This window comes from Saccostrea echinata, unplaced genomic scaffold, assembly GCF_033153115.1.
Source record: "Saccostrea echinata isolate AGI-Se365-2 ecotype Australia unplaced genomic scaffold, CSIRO_AGI_Sech_v1 ptg000033l, whole genome shotgun sequence".
Classification (NCBI taxonomy): Eukaryota; Metazoa; Mollusca; class Bivalvia; order Ostreida; family Ostreidae; genus Saccostrea; species Saccostrea echinata.
The window spans coordinates 15583209-15608949 of NW_026889782.1; the positions used below are offsets into that span (position 1 = coordinate 15583209).

General features: G+C 33.0%; 1 pseudogene; it reads left to right on the top strand.

Annotated features, from left to right (window-relative positions):
- Positions 1–3778: 3778 nt before the first annotated feature.
- LOC133198694 (cysteine dioxygenase-like) lies at positions 3779–5671 on the top strand (annotated as a pseudogene).
- The last annotated feature ends 20070 nt before the right edge of the window (positions 5672–25741 follow it).

Here is a 25741-nt window from a genome sequence, read left to right on the forward strand (position 1 = left end):
TCTTTGAAGCATATTCGATTTAAACTTATATTATTTTGTCGTCCAACATTATTTTACTTTTTAATTATATTTTAAAATATTATGCCCAATTTAATGTAAAATCTTTGCTTTTATTAATTGTATATAATTTACACGACTGATTTGCCCATCTGTCCTTGGAAAATCAGTCTTCCAGTGCACAAGTTAACAACACAGGTAGCTTCCCAGATAGCAAGCTTACGTTGGACCAACGCACCCCCAACTTTGCATGGGATGTTTCTTCTGTGTCGGTTTGCAGGTCCGAAGTAACTTCAGCTAATTTAATTTTTTTTCTGGCTTTTTCATAGTCAGCTAAAAGTATCTATTTACCTGTTTACCTGAGAATTATCTCATTTTTTCAGAAAGTGTTGAAGTATTTAAGGCTTGAATATTTTAGTTTGTATATATTAGTATTCACATGAGTATGTCCATTTTCAGTTGACATTAAGAAAACCCCATTTTAACAAAATTTTAAGAAAATTTGTACAGTAATGTTAAGTGAAATCTTGCGTTCTTTGTATAAAACTTGCTCGGGTAACATTATAAACACTGCAGTTTGTGGGATTACATTTTCACGGCAAGCTGTACGTTTTTGAGTCACCCGACTTTACTCAGATGACCTATTGCTGTCGGTTTTTGTCTTTGTGCGTTGTCCTTGTGCGTTAGTATTTGAACATTTTCAGATTCTATTCTGGAACCACTGAACTAATTTCAACCACTTTTGATACATAGTATCTATGGATGAAGAGGAGTAAAAATTGTGAAATTCATGGTCCCTGTCTGCCTGGGATTTGAGGGATGGGGCTACAACCATCAAAATTAATGCGATCTTTAAAAATCTTCTTCTTTACTCCTGGTCCCGGGATCATGAAACATCTTAAGCTTAAGTCAAAATCTATATGTTGTACTAAAATGTTGTAGAAGTCATGTAGTCAAAAATTAAAATATTTTTCAATATTGCTTTACAAAAGTGTTGTTATCCGTAAAATTAGAGATTAGTTCAATAATTAATAAAATTTCATAGGCGATTGAAAAAATGACCGAAGTCTATGTCTGTTTCATGACCCTGAGGCCTGTACTTCAAGCAGTCTACCTGTTTGCATATTTGTAATAAGCATTGAGCCAAAAATTGTGAAATTCTTGGCCCAGGATAGGGGTTCTGGTTCCGTGGCGGGACTCTGTTGAAATTTCTTCTTCGTCTACGAATTTATTAGTTTAATTATCAATGATGTGTTGCTTAATTTATTTTGTTGATTTTTTTAAAAGAAAAGGTAGGTACATGGAATGATATGCAATTTGTCGTGCTCCCATCTAGGCTTCTGTTTTGTTGTTCTTTTTCATAAGGAACGATTTTATCGACGGCAAAAAAATTAGAAAAGTATATTGAAAATTAGTTTCTACGGATAAAAGCGCAATTAAGTATGAACAGAACATAAACGAAATCTTGATAAGAAAATAAGTTTCAGGCGGGGATCCAGGAATTTTGTCCAGGAAGGGGGGTCCACCCCAGCCCCCCCTTAAAAACGTAAATTCCATTTCCCAAACGAATAACACCTATTTCGTGATCACTATGGTGTGGTCTACGTTTTCTAGGGGGGGGGGGGGCAAAGCCTTTTTTTTTGCTTCAGTATATACTTTCAATAACTCTGCAAATTCTAGGGGGTTCGGACCCTCCTCCCCCAACTCCCCTCTAGATTCGCGCATGTGGTTAATACATTTATGAAAGTTTACTGATTATTACTTTTAAAAAAAGTTATTAATAAATGTTAAAATTTACACTGTCATTGTGTTATAAGATCAGCAAGGTGTGACACTACTCGTGATTAAGAAGATTGGTAAAGTTTAAATAACTGTTTTATTATTACAATCCAAGATGGTAAACAAACAAAGGTTCAGATCAAAGTCAGAAGGTACTTAAAGTGTCTCTAAATAACAAGCGTTCAACAAAGGTCTCGAAGCCAAGGATGGTAAAAGACTTCCGGAGCCAGGATGTAGAAAGGCTGCTGATACCAAGCGCGCACCAGGTTTTATACTGGACGAACAGAACGAGTGTCACATACCCTAACCCTAACCCTAATGCAGTTATATTTTAATCACACTATTCTAAAAAGTTTTATAGACTATGGAGAAAAGCTGCTACTACGCAGTTTCTCTACGCATGATATAAAAAATCTTATGTGTTAATGTTTAAATAAGAAGAAAAATACCATACGAGTGAAACGTGTCCTTATAATATACTTTCACCTATGAATTAGAGATTAACTCTTCTGCTTTGTAATAAGTGAAACCCATTTTGCATTTTGTTAAGATAATTTACATTAATGCTAAATCATTTTTGATAGAATTTAAACCATTTTGATAAGTAAATTAAGAAGCTGTTAATATAAGTGCATCAGTAAATTGTATAAAACCTAAACGTGCTGCAAAAATTATCTTATAGTTTATGTAGAATATTATGCAGAATATTCAATGTAAGACATTATAGGAATCTAGTCCGGTCTTTAATTATTATCAGGTTGGCTATGATGAGAATAAAATGGTCAAGCTAAGCGGAATAAAATCTCATGAATAGTGGCTAAAATAAATATGAAAAGCTTTAAACTCACTACCCTTCTATTTGAAACGATTTAAATCTTAGTATTGACTATATTATTCAGTATTTCTGAATGCTTAAGTCGATACAACATATCATTAACTACCAAAATAATTACATAAAACAATCGTATTTAACCTGTATAAAACATTTAATCGGTATTCCGTATGCCAGTAGACGAAAACCGAAAACGAAAGTAGGTTTCTCATATAGAAGTTTTGTAAGTTTCTGCACTATGTATACACTTCACAGAATATATTGCCTATTATTGTTGTGCGTTTTCTGAGAAGAAAACAAATAAATATATACACATATTCAGTATTCACTGTTACGCTCCTAATCATGAGTGGAGTATATGTAGGTAGCGCATTTCATTTAAACGAGCATTTAAATAGGTCTACGATCCAGTGAACTCGTTTGAACTTCATTTGATACATTTAAGCCCAGGTTATTGAATCGACCGAAAAATAGCACACCTCTATACTGTGATTCAGACGTCTATCTAAAACGTAAATCATTTACTGGGAGAAGGGGACTTCTAATTGTAATGATTAATTTTTTTTAAATGCTTTACTTTTAAAATTATTTTAATGTAGATTTAAAGGTAAGTAAATTGAGAAGGATAAATTGAATAGCATAAGGACATAATTATACACCCAATATTCATTAATTGAAAACTTTCAATCTTTTTTTTTTCATCTAAATACCTTCAATGACTTTGAATTATTTTTCTAATAGTGATATCTTCAAAACTTATTGACAAAAAAAAATGTTTTTCTTGTTTAAACATTTCAATGGAAACTATTTTAAAAGATGCTACTGATGAAAAATAAACAATTTAACATATTAAATTTTTTTGTATCTCTTTTGCTTCGAAGTCGAAATATTAATTACAACACATGATACTAATGTTTGTTATTTATTCATAGCCGTCATTTCAAATCAATTTATACAGAAACCAGTATATAAAAAACCCAGCGTAAGGAAACTGAGAAACGAAAGTATTAATGTACTTATGTAGAGGTTTCCAAGAAGTCCGAACGCTATTAATAAACGCATGCAAGAAAAAATCCTTGCTTCTTAGTTCTCTATATAAGAGAGGAAGTAACCAGTTTGTAGCTTAATGTTTGTTTGCTGATATTAGCACGATAATCTTACTACTCTTACAAGGTTTACAAAATAATGGATCAGTTCAATTTGACAGATTTACAGTCCAGTTTGAGAACGTTGCTAGCGCACGGATTGGATGAGGAATCGGTAGAAAAGGTTAAAGAAATGATGTGTCGGTATAAAAGTCAGCGCAAAGACTGGGAAGACAAGGAGACGTGGAGTGATAAAAAGAAAGATCAGAATTTTTTTTAGTCTTTTGAATTTTTATTATTTTTTTTTTTACAAAAAATTCCTTAAATATAATGGAAAGAAAACATTATACATTTATTTGGAAAAAGTACCCTATTTCATCAATATGATAAAAATTTGTTCAAAATTTTTTCTTATATTAATATCCATTATATGAGTCTAGAACCTAGTCTTTATAGAGTTCGGCGAAGTTATTGACAAAGTAAATATATCATTAAAACTGCGTTATGTCCATTTTTTACAACAAAAATTATTTCTGACATTATTTTTATGAATGGTTTAGAGATTTAATTGTATATCATAAAACAATATTTAGTATCGAATGTGTATTTCTTTCATGCACAACATTTAATTGTATTTATGAATTTTTTTCCGATCATTCTTCCTTTAAATCTTATGATGGGTGTAACTGAGATTTTTTTAATATGTTATTATTAAATGATCTTTTTAAATTTTACAATTATTTTGTAAAGGCGTAAAGATCGGTATAAGCCTAAATATGATAAATATTTATTTTATTTATCAAAATATTATGTTTGCTATTTGTCAAATGATTAATATACATGTATTGTATAACAAATCGTTACTTTTGTATTATTGCAAAATAAGAAAGACATGCCGAGGGCTTAATTTAACTGTTCTAACTTAGAAAAGCAATAAATAAATATGTATTTTTAAAAATTGTGGTGATCAAAATGCCTCGTCCTAGTAACGATCTCATCCTTTACTATACAGATATACGAGGACCCTACTGGACAAAGGAAATGGTTATTACAATCTGATGATATTGTGTTGGAATACCGGTCAGGAAAGCCCTATACATAACCATCCCAATTCCCATTGCTTCATGAAGACTCTGAAGGGAGAAGTGTTCGAGGAGTTGTATAAAAATCCGGATATGACGTCATGTGAGAGCTGTTGTGGATGCAAAATGGAGAAGATAGAAGACAGAGTATACGAACTTAACGATGTGGGTCACATCACTGGTATGTGTATAGATTGTATACATTTGTATTTTGATTTTAAAAAGTTTAAACGTCAAGGAATATTTTGGCAAAATAGGCAAAAAACTATATGACGTGTAATTTGTAATCTATACTTATATATACGAAAGAAATTTCCTTTCAAGAAGAAATTGAAAGGAATGAGAAAGAGACTTATTTTTTTTTTTAAATCAATTCGTTATATGATATTGTCATTGCCACCATCTCGATTCCCCATTCCTTATTATTGCTTTATTCCTTGGCAATTCTATACAATTCACTGACGACATTATAAGCTCTATAGTAACTGTTTGTTTAAATTTTTTTGTTTACTTTATACAGCCTTAAATCGTAAATAATGTCATTTTCTTACATTTTGATTTACTGTTATTTTGTGTGATGTCAGCATAAACATTTTCTGTGTAGATTAGGTCCTCCTTGCATATATGGATTCCATTTTATTAAAAAAAAAATTAAAACGATATAAAATCTATTAACGTAGACGCAGACGGACTTCACCGAGTTGGTAACAAAAGTCACGTGAACGGCGCTGTCACTTTACACCTTTATTCCCCGCCCTTTTCCACGTGTAGGAAATATGATGACAACACAGGCAAATCTACAGAGGTTCCGATGGGTTACGACCAGGACTTCAGTGAACAGTGTTGTTCACGTTCTTGTTGTGCAAAGTAAACTGATTCTGTAATGTCTACGTTTAATCAAGAGTTATCTCTGTATAATTTTAGGTTGAATTATTATTATTAATATTGATAAAAGTATATTTCTATTGTGATACTTATAACATAAATTGTCTTTATTCTTGTATAAATGCGTTTAAACAATTTATGAACGTTCTGTATATTTCTACTGCATTGTTTAAATACAAATTTTTCTTATTCTGTTAGTTCTGATCTTCCTTGATATGAAAACCGAATCTCAGAATTGCCATTTTCTATTTATCATATTGTTTATTCATTTCAGAATGTTTTTTTAATATAGCATGAAAGAATAAAATAAAGAATTGTTTTATATAGTTCACATTTTTATACGAGTTTTTAAAAGCTTTAATTTATCATTTCCAAGCAGAAATGTGTTTAAAATAATAGTATCGGATGGTGCTAATGGGAATTATTTATGATTTCCATATGCATCCACTGACTGTTTTCACCTTGGTCTTGGTAGGCAACTGGTTTCTTGTATTTTATGGTTAATGTTAATAAAACGAAAATTGTTAATTCATTCATTTTCTTACCATACTCCTGCTAAATCACAGGAGTGTTTGAAATCTGTAAAAGTAAGATCATACGTTTTAACAGTAGGAAACATTTACAGAACTTGAATGGAGTAAGATTTACATATTAAATAAGTACAATCTCAGGAATATGCAAATCAGTGGCGATATTTGAGAATAATTTAATTCTTATTGTAACGCGCCATTTGATTTGATAAAAAATTACTTTATGTCGTATAAATTGGGTTGACTTGCGTCAAAAACGTATCGATCCGCCTGACGTTACATTAAAATTTTGTACAATTTGAGGTCATTTTTTAAGGGCAATAATCTTTTTTTTCTTAAACTAAATGAATGAAAATTAAATTATAAGGAATGGAATTAATAGCTACCCAATTTATACGGTATAAAGTGGGTTGGAACAGTTTACGCTTCTTTTTTATAAATGCAAAGCCCCAACCCACTTTATACCGTATGAATTGGGTAGCTATTAAATTCATTCCTTAAATATTCATGAATATGTTAATGGTGTCGAACGAAATAATCTGCCCTGTATTTGAACGCACTCACCTCTACTATTTTCTATTCCTGACGTAAAGCCACACATACTACCATTAATCATGTTTATTTTTTATCCACAGGTTTTATCATGTGACTTGGGTAATATCATGCAAATCTCAAAAAGATAAACATTCTGCTTAACAGATAAGTCAATTTTTTGCATATTTATCGGTGTAAAAGATCTTTCAATTTTAAATATAAATGAAATGTTTTTAATTTCGTAATAAATGTCATTAATAAAAAAAAACTTCGATATAAAAACGCAAACCTCTCATACTACCTAGCAGTAGCACATCAAATGGGTGTAGATTTGCAATCATTAAAACTATAAAGAAAAGATAATGGAGCAATGATTAATGATGTGCATAATAATTAGGGCCCCGCAAGCATTTGTGGGTGCCCTAAAGTAATCACTGTGTCTGTCTGTCTGTCCGTCTGTCATTCTTCTGTCCACAAGTTTTCTGGGTTTTTTACTAATAACTTTTTTTGTAGTTGACCAATTAAGTTCAAATTTGGTATGTTGGTTGAAGAGTCAGTAAGACATATTTTGATGCTAAGTTTGGTTCTCTATGTCATCCAGTTTGGAGCTGGGGTGGTGGGGTAGATTCCTTAACTTTACATTAGAATGAATACCAGGGCAAAGAGAGATAACTTCTGAGAATGTTCCTTTTGTAAACTATGAAAGCTGCAACTAGTCCCATGGGATTAATTAACTTTCCTCTTGAAGAAAATCCAAAGCATTATCTGTTTCTGTCAAATTGAGATTAATTAACACCCCTGTCTGCAAATGAAGTTTGTTTTGAAGTTAAGGTCAATTCTGAATGATGTTTACATTCGCTGAAATGTGGATTTGAATAATGTTCATACTTTATATTGGTAAAATACACTATGAGTTATGATTTTATTGAATTCTAAAAACAATATATACATAAAGATATGTTTGTTTTGTTTTTTTAAATTTTGTTTTAATTTTTTTTTATCTATCTATTTATTTATTTATTTATTCCTTTTTTTGCTGCCGTATGTAAATTCAAGAATGCTATTAATTTTAACAGGTAGTCCGATAATAAACTCATTCTATCATTACTCAAAATTTTTTATTGTAAACTTGGAAGAAAAGGATGAGAGCATTACAATTAATCCCCTGGGATTAATTATCTTGTCTGGGGCAGAAAATTTTCCAGGCTTATATCTTCATTTGTCACTTTAAGATAAATTAACCTTTGTCTGCAACTGATGTTTGTTTTGAAGTTAAGGTCAAGCCTGGTTGATATTTGCATTCACTGAAGGCTGGCATTTTATAAAGCACATGCTTTTTTTCTTGTTTAAATATACATTTAAATGAGTTATTATAGATAGGATATTTTTTACTGCCTTATGTAAATACAAGGATACTCTTTACAGGTTGTTGGATATTTAGGAATTATCTTGAAATTTTATAAATACAGTTGTTATTGCATATTCTTCTTCATATATTTTTAAATTTTTGTTATCAATTAAAATTCTCTTTCTGTAAGCTGCACATTTATATTTCTACCCCTCGGCGGGGCCCTTGCTGACTGGTCAGTTTTCTAGTTATGACTATTACTAGCAATCTTTGTGAAAACCCAGGTCTTTGCGAAGATACATCTAAGAAATAAGTATCAATTATTTTTGTTCCAAACAAATAATAGCCAGTATCAAATTCTCTTGTTTTCAAATAAAAATACGCTGAATTTAAAATGAAAAAAGATTCTACAGTCAAGATTTTTACAGCTGGATTAAATAGCATCGGCTACAGTGAATAAACGTTTCATGTAGAACATCACAAACAGAGCGTCGTCTAAAGATTCATTATGATCTGCTTGATTACGAAAAACGCGGGTATGGTTTACACTTTCTCTCGTTCAAAAATTTGTTCGTGCGATATGTTCAAAGTTTTTTTGTAATGTATACATTAAAATCCTTAACCGTAGAGCAAGCTTTATAAGGGTTGATAACTGTCTTTGTCTGCATGGCACAACTTCGTGTAAAACATCATTGGGTCTTCTCCCTTTTTTAGCTCTTCAGAGCCAAAGGCTCAAAGAGCTAATGCTATGGCCATTTGTGCGGTGTGCGTAAACTTTTTAGAATATGGGCCATAACTCAAGAACCTCTTGGCCAATTATTGTCAAATTTGTCACAGGGTATCCTTGGCCCAAGGGCTCCCCTTTATACTAAAACTAGGGTTGTGACCCTTAAACAAGGGGAGATAATTAGGAAAATAGAAACAAAAGTACTGGTTGCTAAAAAATCTTCTCAAGAACCACTGGGCAGATTATCACCAAACTTACACAAAAGGATGAAGATATGTTGTTGATTAAAAACTGTTCAAGGCATCACCCTGGGGCAAAGGGCGTGGTCTCAAGGTCACTTCAAAGTTGACCAAACATTACATTTTATTAAAATGTTGATATTTTGCTTACTGTAAGGACTAGGATCATCAAATCTTGTCAGTTGATGCATTTATAGACCTCATATCATGTTGACTCAAAAGTAGGTCACGGTGACCTACTTTTTAAATTTTGCGGCCATTCTTTTTCAAAATGATTTAGAGACATATTTTGAACAATTTAAGGCCAATGATCATCAGATTTTGTCAGTTGATGCATCTTGCGTCCTCGGAGTACGTCAACTAAAAAGTAGGTCACCTTGACCTACTTTTTAAATTTAATGGCTAATCTTTTTCAAAACAATTAAGGTCATTAATTCGAATACTGAGAGGTTTAGAATCATTAAATCTTGTAAGATGATGCATCTTGGAGCCATAAAACATATTTATTAAAAAGTAGGTCACAGTGACCTACTTTTTTAAGTTTGCAGGCATTCGATTTCAAAGCGTTTTAGAAGCATAATTTGGACATTTTAAGGCCTATGATCATAAAACTTTGTAAGTTGATGCATCTCGGGTCCTCAAAAAAGGACAACTGCAAAGTAGGTCACTCTGACCTACTTTTCAATTTATATGACTATAATAAATATTTCAGGTACTATTTGGCTTAGAATCATCAAACTTTGTCAGTTGATGCATCTTGGGTCTTCGGAAAAGATCGACTGAAAAGTAGGTCGCCGTGACCTACTTTTGAAAATTTATGGCTTTAATTAAATATTTCTGGTACTAAATGGCTTAGAATCATCAAACTTTGTCCATTGATGCATCTTGGGTCTTCGGAAAAGGTCGATTGAAAAGTAGGTCACCGTGACTTACTTTTGAAAATTTATGGCTTTTATTAAATATTTCAGGTACTAATTGGCTTAGAATCATCAAACTTTGTCAGTTGATGCATCTTGGGTCCTCAAAGTACAACTGAAACGTAGGTCACCATGATCTACTTTTGAAAATTTATGGCTTTAATTAAATATTTCAGGAACAAATTGGCTTAGAATCATCAAAATTTGTCAGTTGATGCATCTTGAGTCCTTGGAGTACGACAACTGAAAAGTAGGTCACCTTGACCTACTTTTAAAATTTTATGGCTGTATTTAATATTTTCAGGTACTATTTGGCTTAGAATCATCGAAATTTCTCAGTTGATGCATCTTGGGTCCTTGGAGTAGGTCGTCTGAAAAGTAGGTCACCGTGACCTATTTTTTCAATTTCTATGACTATAATTAAATATTTCGGGTACTTATTGGCTTAGAATCATCAAACTTTGTCAGTTGATGCATCTCGAGTATTCGGAGTAAGTCGACTGAAATGTAGATCACCATGACCTACTTTTAAAAATTTATGGCTTTAATTAAATATTTCAGGAACTAACTGGCTTAGAATCATCAAACTTTGTCAGTTGATGCATCTTGGAACGGCAGATAAGGTCCACTGAAAAGTAGGTCACCGCGACCTACTTTTCAATTTATATGACTGTAATTAAATATTTCAGGTACTTATTGGCTTGGAATCATCAAACTTTGTCAGTTGATGCATCTTGGGTCCTCAAAGTACAACTGAAACGTAGGTCACCATGATCTACTTTTGAAAATTTATGGCTTTAATTAAATATTTCAGGAACAAATTGGCTTGGAATCATCAAACTTTGTCAGTTGATGCATCTTGGGTCCTCAAAGTATGTCATCAGAAAAGTAGATCACTGTGACCTACTTTTGAATTTTTATGGATATAATTTTAAAAATATTTTAGGTATTAATTGGTTTAGAATCATCAAACTTAGTTGATGCATCTTGGGTCCTCAGAGAATGACAAGTGATAAGTAGGTCACCATGACCTACTCTCAGGTACTAATTGGCTTAGAATCATCTTGGGTTCTCAGAGTGTCTCGTCTAAAATGTAGGTCATGATGACCTACCTTTGGAATTTCAAGGCTTTATCTAAATATACAGGATACTTAGAGGCTTCAAATAGAAGTGATAGGTTGTACAGTTTATCAGAAGAGCGATTCAAGGCCCCTGGGCCTCTTGTTCTGTCTGATAGAAGACAAAGTGTTGATATTCCAATAAATCTGTGAAGAGATCCTCTACTGCCACCATAATATTGAACGGGGGCTCTCCGTGTCATCGGCACTGATAAATAACTATTGAACACCCGAAATACAGGTTAAAGCTGCACTTTTTTTTGGTCGAGACTACAACCTGGACGTTAAATGTATCAAATGACCGAGTTCACTGGAACGTTGAACCATTCAAAATTAATTAAATGAACAGTTGACAACACTGCCGTACCTTACTTCACTCAAGATTAGGAGCGTCACAAAGAATGAGTGTATATATTTACTTTCTTCTCAGAAAAAGCACAGCAGTTTTAAGCCAAATATTATGTGAAGTGTAGTTATATATAGTTATTTAACTTATAAAGCTTTTATGAGTAACCTACTTTCGTTTTCGCTTTTTGTTTACTGGTATACGGAATACCGATTACATGTAGTGTACAGGATAAATACGATTGTTTTATGTAATTACTTACTTGGTATCCACGTAAGCATTCCGAAATACTAAATAAATTCATAACTGTATCGTTTTAAATAGAAAGGTTGGTGTGATTAAGGCTTTTCATTGTTATTTAAAGTCGATAATCATGATAATTCCAATTAACTCTATCCAATAATATTTACAGGGGACACAAACTCATATAATGTATATATTCTACATAAAAAATAGAATAAATTTTAATATCTTTAGTTGTTATACAATTTACTGATTAATGTATATTAACGGCTTTTAAATTTACTTTTAAAGGTGGTTTAGACTCAGTCAAAAATAATTTTATCAATGTGAAGTACAGTTGTGTTATAACAAAATGCAAAAGTCGTTTTCTACCTATTACAAAGAGGAATTAATCTCGAATTCATAGGAATGATTAAATTGTCATGCTTCGTTCGTGTGATATATATTTTTTTAAATTTATTTCATATCAACAATTGGGGGCTGACCACTAGAATAAGGGAACTATAGGGGATGAAAGTGTTTTCTCTATATCTCAATTTTTTTGGGGATTTATGAGATATCAAAAAAGCAATGTTGTTCAAAATGACAAGTAGCAACTAGTGAAATTTTCAAGTCATCATCTTACGAAACTTCCGGCCAAAAAGGAAGTAGTCGAAAATGGCTTATTTTCACAGATATTGGCATAGAATTGACCTTAAATTTCTCAAAGGACGTCAGACCTTATTTTGAATCAAGTACCGTCCCTTTAGACTATTTCTTGTCAAACCGAAAGTAGCCAGAAATTACTAATTTTTGTAGGTATTGACGAAAATTAAATGATTACCATTATGGAGACTTCAGACCTTATTCTTCGAAGATTTGCGTCACTTCTGGTCAAACCGAAAGTAGTCATAATTTTACCATGTAATTCGGCTTTGACTTTAATGATATAGAGAGACCGACATTTTTCCTCGAATAGCCTTTAGAAGTAAATATCTTTCCATCATAAACATATCTTAAAAGGCCGGGGAGCAGCTAGATTTTTTGCCACCTGGTGAAATAGGCGGTGCTTATTTTTGTATGCCAATAAATAAACAACATAAATCTGTGTGCACTATGAATCTAATTATTCTAGATTAATTATGAAACATTTAATTATAAACACATATATACAGTGAATAAACAATTACTTTTTTGAAGATAATCACAGGACAAAAGCTTCAAACTTCAAATTATTGAATGGAATTTCATCCAAAGTTCTACGATTTGGGATGTGACACATGTCTTGTTCAATTAAATTCAATAATATCAGTTTCTTCTTTTAGTTTTGTAAACACTTTTTACGTATCGCTTCCAAATATTTTTCCTAAAAAAGAAAGTTAATTTTTTGTAGTTCTGTTTACCCTATAGCACTTCTAGGCATTCTGTGATTTGGTTTCCAAACAGATGTGTATTCTCTGTCTACATTTTCAATCCAATGGCATACAGCCAAATTAGATCTTACTCTGTGCATATCACCAGAACAGATCCTTTTGACCTGGTATACATTCATTACATTGTTGAAGCTTTCAACGTAGAAGGTATCATGACATAAAATGTAATCATGGGGATACTTATAAACAAGAGAATATTAATGACCCCTAGTAACAACTTCTCGGCACATGGATTAGTAATGACTTTTCGAGATATTTCGTAGTTTGGTTCTATCTTGCACCTGGAGGTAAAATGACAATTTGAGTGATTGTTCTTGTAATGTTCTACTATGTTCAATAGAAGTACTCGAAGTTTTGAGGTATCTTCATCACAGTTTCTAATTGCCCAGTGAAAGTGAGTGCACACTGGCTCCACTTTGTCATAAGTTTGAAAGGACCAGGTTTTCCCCTCAAAATAATTGGGTCTGGACGATATTTTTTTCAAAGAAGATTTAACTGATTTTACGGCATGCCAGGTATCATTTTGATTTATACACTCGCATTCCTCACGAATATATTATTAATAGACAAATTTCTGTCATGAGTATGGATTCCTACAGTTACATTTTGATCTCTCAGATGTTGGTAGATTCTTTCTGTTCTGAGTTTTTCATGCCGTTGTGACACTTGGTCATCAGATTTTGTCACGTTTTGACAAGATAACATTTTGTGAGTATTGTCCCGAATAGCCACTACGCTGGAATCTTTGGCTTTTTTGCGCCAACCATGACGTGCATCAGTCATAGTATTTATGCTTTCCAGGTCTTCATATTATGCCACTTCCTCCAGAGTTGCTGTGTACATTGAGTCCTATTGAATGTGTTTTTTAGTTTTTTTTTTTCTCAAATTGATAGGCAATAGATTTGTTTATTATGGCGCTTAATCAATATTGCCACTCAGGTATTATCTTCAATGATGATATGATATCATATTTTCAAATTTTCAAGTCGTTCGGACCCTTGGTTATAAAGATACAGGAGATTCTAAAAGTCATATCAAAATGACAATACGGAATATTGACGTTTCAGTACAACGTCGGGAACAACGGGCTGCTATCAGAATCTTTTTCTACGGATTCTAGAATCTGTATCTAGGAAAGACACTACAAGAACCTATCCAGATGATGGACATGGCTGGGGACGCCTGGCGTTACAAGTGGCCTGAACGAAGGAAGGAAGAGAATCCGTATACCTCAAGAAATTGACGCTACCGTATTGGCGTCATACGCGACGCAGTAAATGATGAAAGAATAACAATAAAAGACTTATAGTTAGTAAATTGCTCAATTTCAACTGTTCAATTGATTTTTACAAGAAAACACCAACATAGAAAAAGTATGCGCTATTACAACTCGAGATAAAAGCAGGTTTTATTTACTTCGTAACCAAAAAAAAGATTAAAACATCAGAGATGTATTTAACTAGATGATATGTACTTTGAAAAAGAGTAAAAAAGTAATTGACGTCAATTTTGACGTTATTGAAAGTTATTTTGCTGCGCCGCTGATCGATGCTATGCTTCATAACTTTGTTTGGCGTTTCTATATTTGATGATGTATTTCTTAGATTTTTGCAAAATTTATGCATCTTATCTTGCTTAATACATTGACATTAAAAATAAATATCTGCACATAAAGATGGTAATATAGTGAAACTTGTCTACGAATTTATCGAACAACCCTCGTATATGAGAAGCTGTAGACAGACGATGGTCTCCATGGTGCTGTGTTGTACTTTATTAATGTAGTCTTTACTGTGTTATCTGTAGACAGTTTGTTGATGTTAAACTCCCTGTTTATATAAATTAAATAACCTTCACTATTCAAAGTGTGTCCTCCCACTAACTACCTAAATCTGTCAGATGATTTTGTTAATCACTGTCACATTTAATTTTATCCTTTTTGAGCGCCACTCCTTCATGGGTATTTATTTATTAGGGCCCCGCTCTGCGGGCGCCCTATAGTGATCAGTCTGTCCGTCCGTCCGTCCGTCTGAGATCTCTTGTCCGGAGCATATCTTCTTTCTCCTTGGCCCAATCTGGCTCATACTTCACCCACAGAGTGTCTTTGGGTAAAGGGTGTGCAGTGACCTTGAACCATGTTTCTAGGTCTAAGGTCAAGGTCATAGCAGAATTATATGAAAAATCCTTGTCCGGAGCATATCTTCTCTCCTCTTGGTCCAATTTGACTCATACTTCACTCACAGAGTGCCACTGGTCAATGGATGTGCAGTGACCTTGAATAAAGTTTCAAGGTCAAGGCTCAAGGTAACAAATAGCCTGTCTGTTTAAATTTTGTCCGGAGCATATCTTCTCTCTCCTTGGCCCAATCTGGCTCATAGTTCACCCACAGAGTGTCTTTGGGTAAAGGGCATGCAGTGACCTTGAGTCATGTCTCTAGGTCTAAGGTCAAGGTCATAGCAGAATTATATGAAAAATCCTTGTCTGGAGCATATATTCTCTCCCCTTGTCCAATGTGGCTCATACTTCACTCACAGAGTGTCAATGGATGTGCAGTGACCTTGAACAAAGTTTCTAGGTCAAGGGTCAAGGTCAAAAATAGCCTCTCTGTTTAAATTCTTGTCCGGAGCATATCTTCTCTCTCCTTGGCCCAATCTGGCTCATAGTTCACCCACAGAGTGCCTTTGTGTAAAGAGTGTGTAGTGACCTTGAACCATGTTTCTAGGTCTAAGGTCAAGGTCATAGCAGAATTATATGAAAAATCCTCGTCCGGAGCATATCTTCTTCCTTCGTTTTGGTCCAATGTGGCTCATACTTCACTCTCAGAGTGTCACTGGTCAATGGATGTGCAGTGACCTTGAACGAAGTTTCTAGGTCAAGGGTCAAGGTCAAAAATAGCCTCTCTGTTTAAAATCTTTGTTCGGTGCATGGTTTCTTTCTCTTAAGTCCAGTCAGCCTCAAACTTTACCAATTGACTTAGGGTACAGAACCTTTGTGATTTTCCTTCCATATTTTGATATATATGCAATAGTGTTCATAGAGGATATGCAGCATTTGTGATTTTTGTGCCGCTTTTTGATAGAGGGTATGGAGCACTCTTGATTTTCGTGCCATTTTTATTATAACAAGGATGACATAGAAGCTCTTTAGACTCAAACAACACATCCCTTAATGGTACACAAGTGTTCCTCTTCAAAATAAACCCTTTTCAGCTACCTTACATTTTCATGTTCGTTGCTGAAAGCGGGGCCCTTTGAGATGGCCCCATCTCAATGATATCTAGTTTATTTATTATTAACATTTATAAAGTGCACAATTTTTACAAATAAAATGCAATCAATGGCGCTGTACATGTACATGCAATTAAAATGACCTAAACGAAGTTAAACAACTAAATAAGATAAGCATAAAAACTATTTTATCTGTAAATAAAACAAAGTTATATAGTTAACCTATAATTGAAACGTCAATTGAATGCTTTTAAATGTCTCTTAAAAACGTTAAAATCGCTGATGACTCTTATGTTAGGAGGTACCTCGTTCCACACGGTAGGTCCTGAAATGGCAAAGGATCTTGAAGCAAATGTTTTGCGTTTTGTGATTGGGACGGCGAGAGTTGTAGCCAAATTATCAATGGAGCGAATCTTGTAAGTGGAAGTTCTAATGCTTAGCATTTCCCGCAGATATGTCATTAAGACACTTTAAAACAAGACAAGCTTTTTTAAATTTATTCCTATAGATAACTGGTAGCCAGTGTAGAATTTTAAGAGCTTCTGTAGAACTGTCAGTTGATTTTAGTTTAAGCAAGAGTTTTAATAGTCCATTTGAAATATAGTTCTTATTCTATAAGTTTTCCTCAGCTTTTAGTATCTTTAAATAGTTATTTTTGAAGATTTTTAGACCTGACCCCGTCTTTTAGTTTACTGTCACTTGAGGCCTCAAAACGAAAGCCGTGCGGAGAATAGACGAATTAAATTTACGCTAATTGAAAAAGTGCAGAAATTGTTTTGATTAAAATAAAAACATGCTGGATCAAACTAAAAAGAGTGATATGAAGATTTTCTAACTCAAATTTATGAAGCGTTTTGAAAATTTTAAACACGAAACCAGAAGTCTCCGACGAGACTGTAGCTCTACTGGTTTGTACTTATAACAAAGGAAAAGAAAAGTAGCACTTGGACTTAAAACTTTTCAACAGCATTAAATAGAGTAATGATCCTTGGTTTAGTCTCTTTTTGTGGCAAGATTTATTGCAATCAGACTAAAACTTTAGGAAGAGATTTTAAGAGAAATTTTTATTTTAGTAACCATGGCAACATCATTCATCAAAATAAAAAAAAAACGATAAAGACAATAATGTATCTCAGTCTAGTCTATTTGCATGCCAAGTTACATTGAAATTAAAGCAAAACTATAGAAGGAGCAGCATTTGAATGTATTTCACAGAAATTTGTATTTTTAGTAACCTTGGCAACACCTCACCAAAATCAAAAACCAATAAACAGAATTATGTATCTCAGTGTAGTCTACTTGTGTTCAAAGTACTTTTGAAATCAGACCAAAACTACAGGAGGAGTAGCGTTTTAAAGGAATTTCACAGAAATTTCTATTTTTAGTAACCATGGAAACAACCGATGAATTAAATTAAGTATCATCATAGGCTTCTTGTGTGCCAGGTTATATTAACTGTAGGAGGAGTAGCGTTTTAAAGGAATTTCACAGAAATTTCTATTTTTTGGTAATCATGGCAACGCCGTTCATCAAAATCAAAAACCGATGCACTAAATTATGTATCTTAGTGTAGTCTACTTGTGTGCCAAGTTACATTGGAATCATATTAAAACTGTAGGAGGAGTGGCGTTTTAAAGAAATTTCAGAGAAATTTCTATTTTTAGTAACCATGGCAACACCGTTCATCAAAATCATAAACCGATGCACTAAATTATGTATCTTAGTGTAGTCTACTTGTGTTCCAAGTTTTATTGAAATCAGATTAAAACTGTAAGAGGAGTAGTGTATTAAAGTAATTTCACAGAAATTTATATTTTTAGTAACCATGGCAACACCGTTCACCAAAATCAAAAACTGGTGCATTAAATTATGTACCTTAGTATAGTCTACTTGTGTGCCAAGTTTTATTGAAATCAGATATAAACTGTAGGATGAGTAGTGTTTTAAAGGAATTTCGCAGAAATTTCTATTTTTAGTAATCATGGCAACATCAAAATCCGATGCACTAAATTTTGTATCTTAGTATAGTCTATTTGTGTGCCAAGTTATATTGAAACCAAATGAAAACTGTAGGAGGAGTAACGCATTCTGCACGCCATGTTAACCCATCTCCTTTGTAAATACTTTTATCTTCTTTTTTGTACAAAGATATTTTTATAAGGTTTTTATTAATTGTTCTCAATTTTCATATATGTTTGCATATTTTTTAAAGGGGAACACTAAAGGTAAAAATATGATATTATTAATCACAGAAAGTGGGTTTTCATGCCGTGGTAAAAATTGCGCACAGTACTAAAATGAATTCTGATAACTTCAAAAAACTTTACCATTATAATGTTCTATATAGTTGGTGGCAAGTGAACAAATACCAATATTACCAGTGGAAGTACTGCTTAAAACATATGCTGATGGTAGTACAATGCCAAGAGGTACAGAGGTACTGGCTATAAAAGATCGTAACAGATAATTTGTAAAATTTGGACTTTTTTAATTATAAAAATATTTAGTGAATTTATCTAATAAAGTTCAGTTGCTTATTTTTAATTCTTATTTATCAAATAAAAACTGAATATAATTCTGTTATAAATAAAAAAAAAACGTGGATATTGTACAAAAATTGAAAATTAAGGAAGCTCCAAACACTAATAAAAAATCACTGTGATTTTTAGACTAGGAGAAAAAATATATCATATAAAAGTTTGAATATTGAGTCTATTTAGTTCATTTTCAACATAGGGTACTTCCCTTATTTTTGTAGGAAAAATGTTCAAAGACAGTGGACTATTCGTGAGCAGAAATCACTGTTGTTTACTTACATTATGAACAGAAATGGAAATAATGAATTCAAGTACAAATGTACTTATTCTTGGTCAAATATTATGCTTAGAATATTTTAATCGATTACAAATTGTGTAAGTAACTATAAATAACCAATTTTTCTATCTTACTTCTAAGGGCAGATCACTCTAACTGCATAAAACTACCCTATAAGTAGACCTCTTTAGTGTGCAGTGTTTAGAGCTTCCTTTAAAAAAAACTTTTACTTCAAATACCTTCTTCACAGCACAGTTAAGGCTACAGAAAAGGAGGCGGGGCCTAAATTATGTTAAATTTGACATCACACAAATCTACAAGTTCTTTTAACGAAGTTCGCTGGTTTGCTGACGTCGTTAAACCTAGGTACGCAATTTATATGATTTGGCTGACTTTCCTGAGCACATTTGATTATGACGTCATAATGAAAAAGAAATTTGAGATGATTTTTTTAAATAAATTCTTCAGTATATTATTATTTAGCCATATCCTTCGTTGGAATTGGTAGATTAGTGTTATATTATTTAAGCAACAAGTATCACAAATAAGGCTTTTTAACGATTTGAATAGTCGATACAAAATTTAAATATAACTTTTGTTGGAATTGGTCATTTAGTGTAACATTATCTATAGAACAAACTTAATGAAGGCTTAAAACGATTTGAATGATCGTAACTGGATGTTGGCGTATAGAAAGCGTTTAATTATTTGTTATCAATCGCATCCTTTCCGGCAAGCTCGGAAAAACAAGTGGTTGATTTTCAGCTTGTCGGAAAGGCCCGTGATATTGCAATTGATTTGTTATCATGGAACGATATAGACACAAGTTTCAACTTAACTGTTTTTCCTTTGAATGTATTTGATTTAACAGGTTCTTTATTACTTGAGAAGTCTTTATCATAAATCGCAAATATACCGGTTACATCATAGTTAAAACTTTATTTTTAAAAAAGACATTTTTAAAATATATCTACAAGTTTATCACAAATAAAAAAGTGCTAAGGTTTTAGCATCTTCGCTAGCCAAGGGTTTCTGATCTGCTACTCTCCTCACAAACCCTTGGCATACGGTGCTGTCAAAAGTTGGGATTGTTTACGTCACGTGATCTCCAATCTTCCCACATACGCAAAGGTTGTGACTGCGTCATCGACAAAAATTAAAGGGATATTTAAAAATTAAAGTTTTTAAAGAATAATTAACAAGAAGGTATCAAGCAATGTTTTATTTGTTATTTATCGTGCAAATCTACATCTGCAATAAAGATTCTGATCACAATATTTGTACATCATATTTGGATGACACCATATCTATCATATCTATTTATAAAGTGGCTTGTTATCTTACGGATCGTTATTTACTTGTGTTTTTCATTCCCGAGACTAAAGAATCAAGATATATCCCGAAGGCAAATATCATCATTTACAAAGGCAATTGCTGATTGGTCGAACGATGTCGATCAACTCCAATCACAACTCGAGAAAAAAAACCTAACTTTTAATAGCACCATATGCCAAGGGTTTTTGAGGAGAGTAGCGGATCAGAAACCCTTGGCTAGCGAAGATGAGGTAGTAGCAGATACCACTGTAAAACTTTAAAAATGCGGTAGCACAGATAATCCCTCTATTCAGTACACCTTTAATGACGACGGACCTAATTGGAAATTTCGCGCCACTGCGCAGAAAACTGCGCTTATGCCTTCAATCAAATTGACTTAATTGTGTATTGCTAAAGATAAAGATAAAAATTATAAATTTTTAATCTTTTTAAAGATATTCAAACGTTTCCTCACAATTCAAAAATATTGTAAATATTTCGATTTATATTCATCTGTTAATTTTATAAATAAATGGTTTATTTGGCCAAGGTATTTTCATTGGAATTTTCCCCCAAAATGTGCCCTACACCTGAGTTTGCTCCCCCCCCCCCCGAAAAATCTAAGCCGATGACCCATTTATTTTTTGGATAATTTGCTGGTAAATTGTCTTGTTAACATTGTCCTTTAATATGAATAAAAATTCTATTGCAGAATTTTTTTCAATGATCACTCTTATACCGTACACTGGCAATTCCCATTACTTCCTATAGTAATTATCGATTTCCATCCCCAACTTTTTAAACGCCCCCCCCCCCATTAAAAATCTTTATCGATGACCATATGATTGTTTTTATTGATTTTAACTCAACAAAAGTCACTTTACCTCGTATTAAAATTTGAATAAAAAATCTATCGCAGAAATGAATTAGGTCCGTCGTCGTTAAAACAATGTTACACATTTGTTTACAGATAATTAGCATTGCAATGATGTACTATACAAAATCATTATGCTTCCTGTCAGTTTGTCTCCATATAATCAATACCCAACTATTTTCGCATAGTGTTCTTAGGATTTATATAGTGTAAGCATACCATGCCGAAATAGTGCACGGCTTCTTTTTCTGAAGAAAATCTGACGGCGCCTATACCGGGGATCGAACTCACGACCCCGAGATTGTTAGTCCGACGTGCTACCGATTACGCCACAGACGGCGTTATCTAAAATACTGTATTACAATATATATAAACTTAGTTTCAAATATTTTTACACTGAAAGAAAAAAAATAAACAAAATAATTTTTCTAAAATAGTTTCTTGCATTTTTTTCCCTTTCACTCAACTAAAATTCTCTGAAACTATCTGTACATTATACCTAATGCATGAAACATTCAAAATTAAAGAAAAAAAATTATGACGTAAATGTAGCACAAATGCCTTACTGTTTGAATATCTTTTACCTACTTTATGAGACGGAACGTTAAGATGTCAAATTCATTACACATTCAACAGTTCTGTTTGTGTACTTTCGCTCATTTTCATCAAAAAGTATGACTTCCTCAAGCAAAGTTTCTAAGTAATGACTAGATAACTCCACTTCATTGACTTTCTGCTGTAGGTTCCTCAAACCTGTATTATCAGACTCTGCCTGCAGATTTCGGGTTTGTTTTTGAGCACTAGCGAGTTGAATTTGTGCTGATGTTAATTGATTTTTAAGTAATGAATTTTCTTGTCTGAGATTTTTATTCAGTCTGTAAAACTTACTACTCTTTGCTTTTTCAGATTTTAATCTATTGCCTTTTAGTCGTTTTACTGATTGTATTTCTTTCATAACTTTATCTTATTTCCTGGCATGCTCCTCAAGTTTTTGGATTTGAGTTTTAGAATTTTCTTTCTTCGTCTATTTTTTCTTTTCAGTTTTCAGCAAAGCTGCTTACATTTTTCATTCAAGTCTTTCACTTTTTTCTCCTCTCGTTTAAAAGTTTCTGTGTAGTTTTTTCCTCTTGTAAAACAGATGTTTCTGTTCTTTGTAATGTTTGGGTGATTGTAAAAGGTAAGTTTAGAAAATGTTTCTTTTTCATCACGACGCTTACTTCACTAGTCTTTTAATGTCTGTGAATATTTGAAAGAAAAGCAGGTACATTTACGGATTCTCTGGGATTGGTCGTTTACTTTGATATCCAAAGAAGCAAATCTTTAACTTCCAGTTTCTTCACTTTCATATAATTATGAAGCTCTATGATTACACCAGTGGGTCAAGTATTTGTAATAAAGGGAATGCTTTCTGCGCTTTCTATAAGACAATCTATAGGTATTTTTATTTCTCTGCATGCCTCCATTTAAAAAAAAAATGGCATTTTCTTGCTGTAGCTATTGATTGACAAGATTTGTTGTCCTTTTGGAAAATTTAGACAAGTAATTTTCGATATACATGTTGGAGGTCGTTAATTTGAATGGTTCTTCCATTGATGCTTGACTTGATCAGCTGTTTTTTTTTAAATAGGGAAAATATAATAGTTTGTGTTTGTTTTTCATTTGGTGTTTGGCTCCCTAAACCAGTTTCTCAAATTGGCTGAAAATGACTTCATTATGAGATATAGCATGATGCATAAGAAGTTAACAGGTATATGTCAAGTCTGCAAAAAAATGTGCAATTTTTAATAAAAATTGTGCTATGATAATCATTTCAGTCACTATTTTGTGACATCTGTGTTTTAAAATTTATACCTTAGTGTAGTGAGCTACCTTAATTAGTCTAAGACTGAGGTTCATTAATAGATTGGCAAATTATGCGTGACAATGCAGTAGCAGTTGATTCATCAAGAGAAAAATCCTCAATAATTGAAGAATGTTGCACATAGAACCCTGCATTAAACACAAGTTTTTCAACATGTATTTCTGTAATGTTTCTTAGTCCTACTATTTGAACATACATATAAATAGCATTTCTGACAATAGCTAGCTTATCAGGAGTCAAAGGTGCTACAAACTGCCATTTAGCTTTTAGGTCAGGGTTGCAGACATCACATTTTTTGCATGCACTATCTGTGTCATTTCTATTAAAACCAAAATAAACATTTATGAAGTTTTTTCGACATTTGCTATCGTTCCTGCAGTAGTCTTTGACACTCTGTGTAACCCCTTGGTGACCTAGATCAGAGTTGTTGAAGTAAAGTACAGCTGTACATTCATCCCCACTCCTGCCAGCTCTGCCAACTTGTTGGATATAAGCTACAAAAAATCTTAGAATATATAAATGGTTTAATTTGCAAACCCTGATGCATGTAAAATGTATTTATAATTGAGATGTCAATAAATATAAAGGGTTTAGAATTTCTAAAGGTCTCTATAGTCACATATAACATTTACCCTCCATGTATTTTGTTGGACCAATATGGATCACTTGTAATACATGCTGTAAGTCTGCACCCATGCCTAATGCAATGGTGGCAAGGACAATCCTGAGGGGACTCTCATCCGGGCCCTTGGCCAAGTTCTTGTAAATTGTGTTTTTGATCTGTCAAATACACATTTAATTAATAGACTGATTATCGGTATAAATAAGATTTTAATAAAGACAATTTTCTTATAAGAAATAAAAAAAGGATATTATATTTGACTAGATATATATATTTATAAGTAGGTCAGTGGTGTATTGTTAATTGCATTGGTGTGAGAGATCTATTGAAATTGGTTAAATCTCCCTCTCATTAAAGAAATAAGGGGGGGGGGATACACGCACACGTATCGGGGTCTAAAACAAATTTTCTTTATGAAACTTTTTGAGTGTCTCCTTCTTGACACACATACTTTTCATATTAATATGCTATGAATGTTAACTGACCTCATCAACATTTCCTACAGAGGAATGGTACATGGCCACTCGACAATTTCCAAGTATGTGTGGCTGACTTGTATATATGTTCCCCCCCCCCCCCCCAGTAGTTTCTTTGCATATTCATAGGCGTACCTTACCCAATCCATACTTCCACCTAAGTAAATAATTGTTAAAGGAAAACTTTGTTCTTTGGACTTTAGATCATGTAAAACAGGTTGAAGTACAATATTGTATGTTTCTTTACAAGAAACTGCGCTGCTGAGGGGTGTTCTCCTTACAACCACTAGGGAAATATTTTCCTTTGTTGGCAAAGATGAAATATACATTGTATATTTATAATTATGAAAATCAGAATGACAGAATGTTATACCAGTATTAAAAATGTATATTATCAGTACATTTTATTTCACTTAAGAAACAGTGGTTTGTTAAAATAATGATATTGTTATTTCAATGTGTATAACTACATGCCCCCATGAGGAACCTTAACTGGTGAATAAACATTTATATGTACGGATGTATATGAATATATCGCATCAACTGTATCCATGTGCAGACTACATATTTAATCACACGATAAATTATTTTTGGTCAGACTTGAACTGACATCTGCACACTTCAAAAGCGTGCCGCACAAAAATTTGTAAGGTGTGATCCACAGCAGTATACAACGATACAGCAGATTTGAGACGATCGGTTGCCTTCAATATTTACTCAACAATAAATTTAGGTAAAATTTGGATGTAGTTTCAGTCAAAAATACCAAGAAATCGAGGTAACATTCAAGTGTCAAATATTACACAATCACATGTTTGAGTCTCTTCGCTTATTTCCGTAGACTATTCCGTAATTAGGCTATGTCATCTTGAAAATTTTATATTCGCCGTTAGAACAAACGTGTATTGCTCGTAAAACACAAAAATATCAAAACCGACACAGCAAACTTAAAGAGAAATCGCGATATAATCTCTGTTCTCGTGTACTTACCATGGCGGCGGCCATATTGAACTGGTTAGCTGGACATTTCCATTAAACAGTGAGTGCCAGGCCTACTGTGCGTAGCATTATGGGTAGGCCGGAACCAGGCTATGTCACTTCATCGTACAGCCTAGCTCTCAAATACACTTAGTCCGTGCTGATCAGATTTTGGTCAGGGAAAATATCACAAGTGAAATAAGGGATTTAGTATTTGCGCGACTGGGTAAAAAATAAGAAATCACAAACAAGTCTGATTGCTGATTATCTAAAAAACTAAAATGAGTAATTTGGTGTAATAAAATGATTTAGAACACGACATGAAAGCATTTAACCAGAAAACAAATTAACAAATATACACACACGTGGAGCGGGGGGGGGGGGGATACCCCTGAGAGTGTCTTTCAGGCACGCAGCATCTGAGAAATAATTGACACTTTACCTTAAAAATCTTTGACAAGCAAAAAAAAAAAAAAGATTAATAATAAAAATTATAATAAT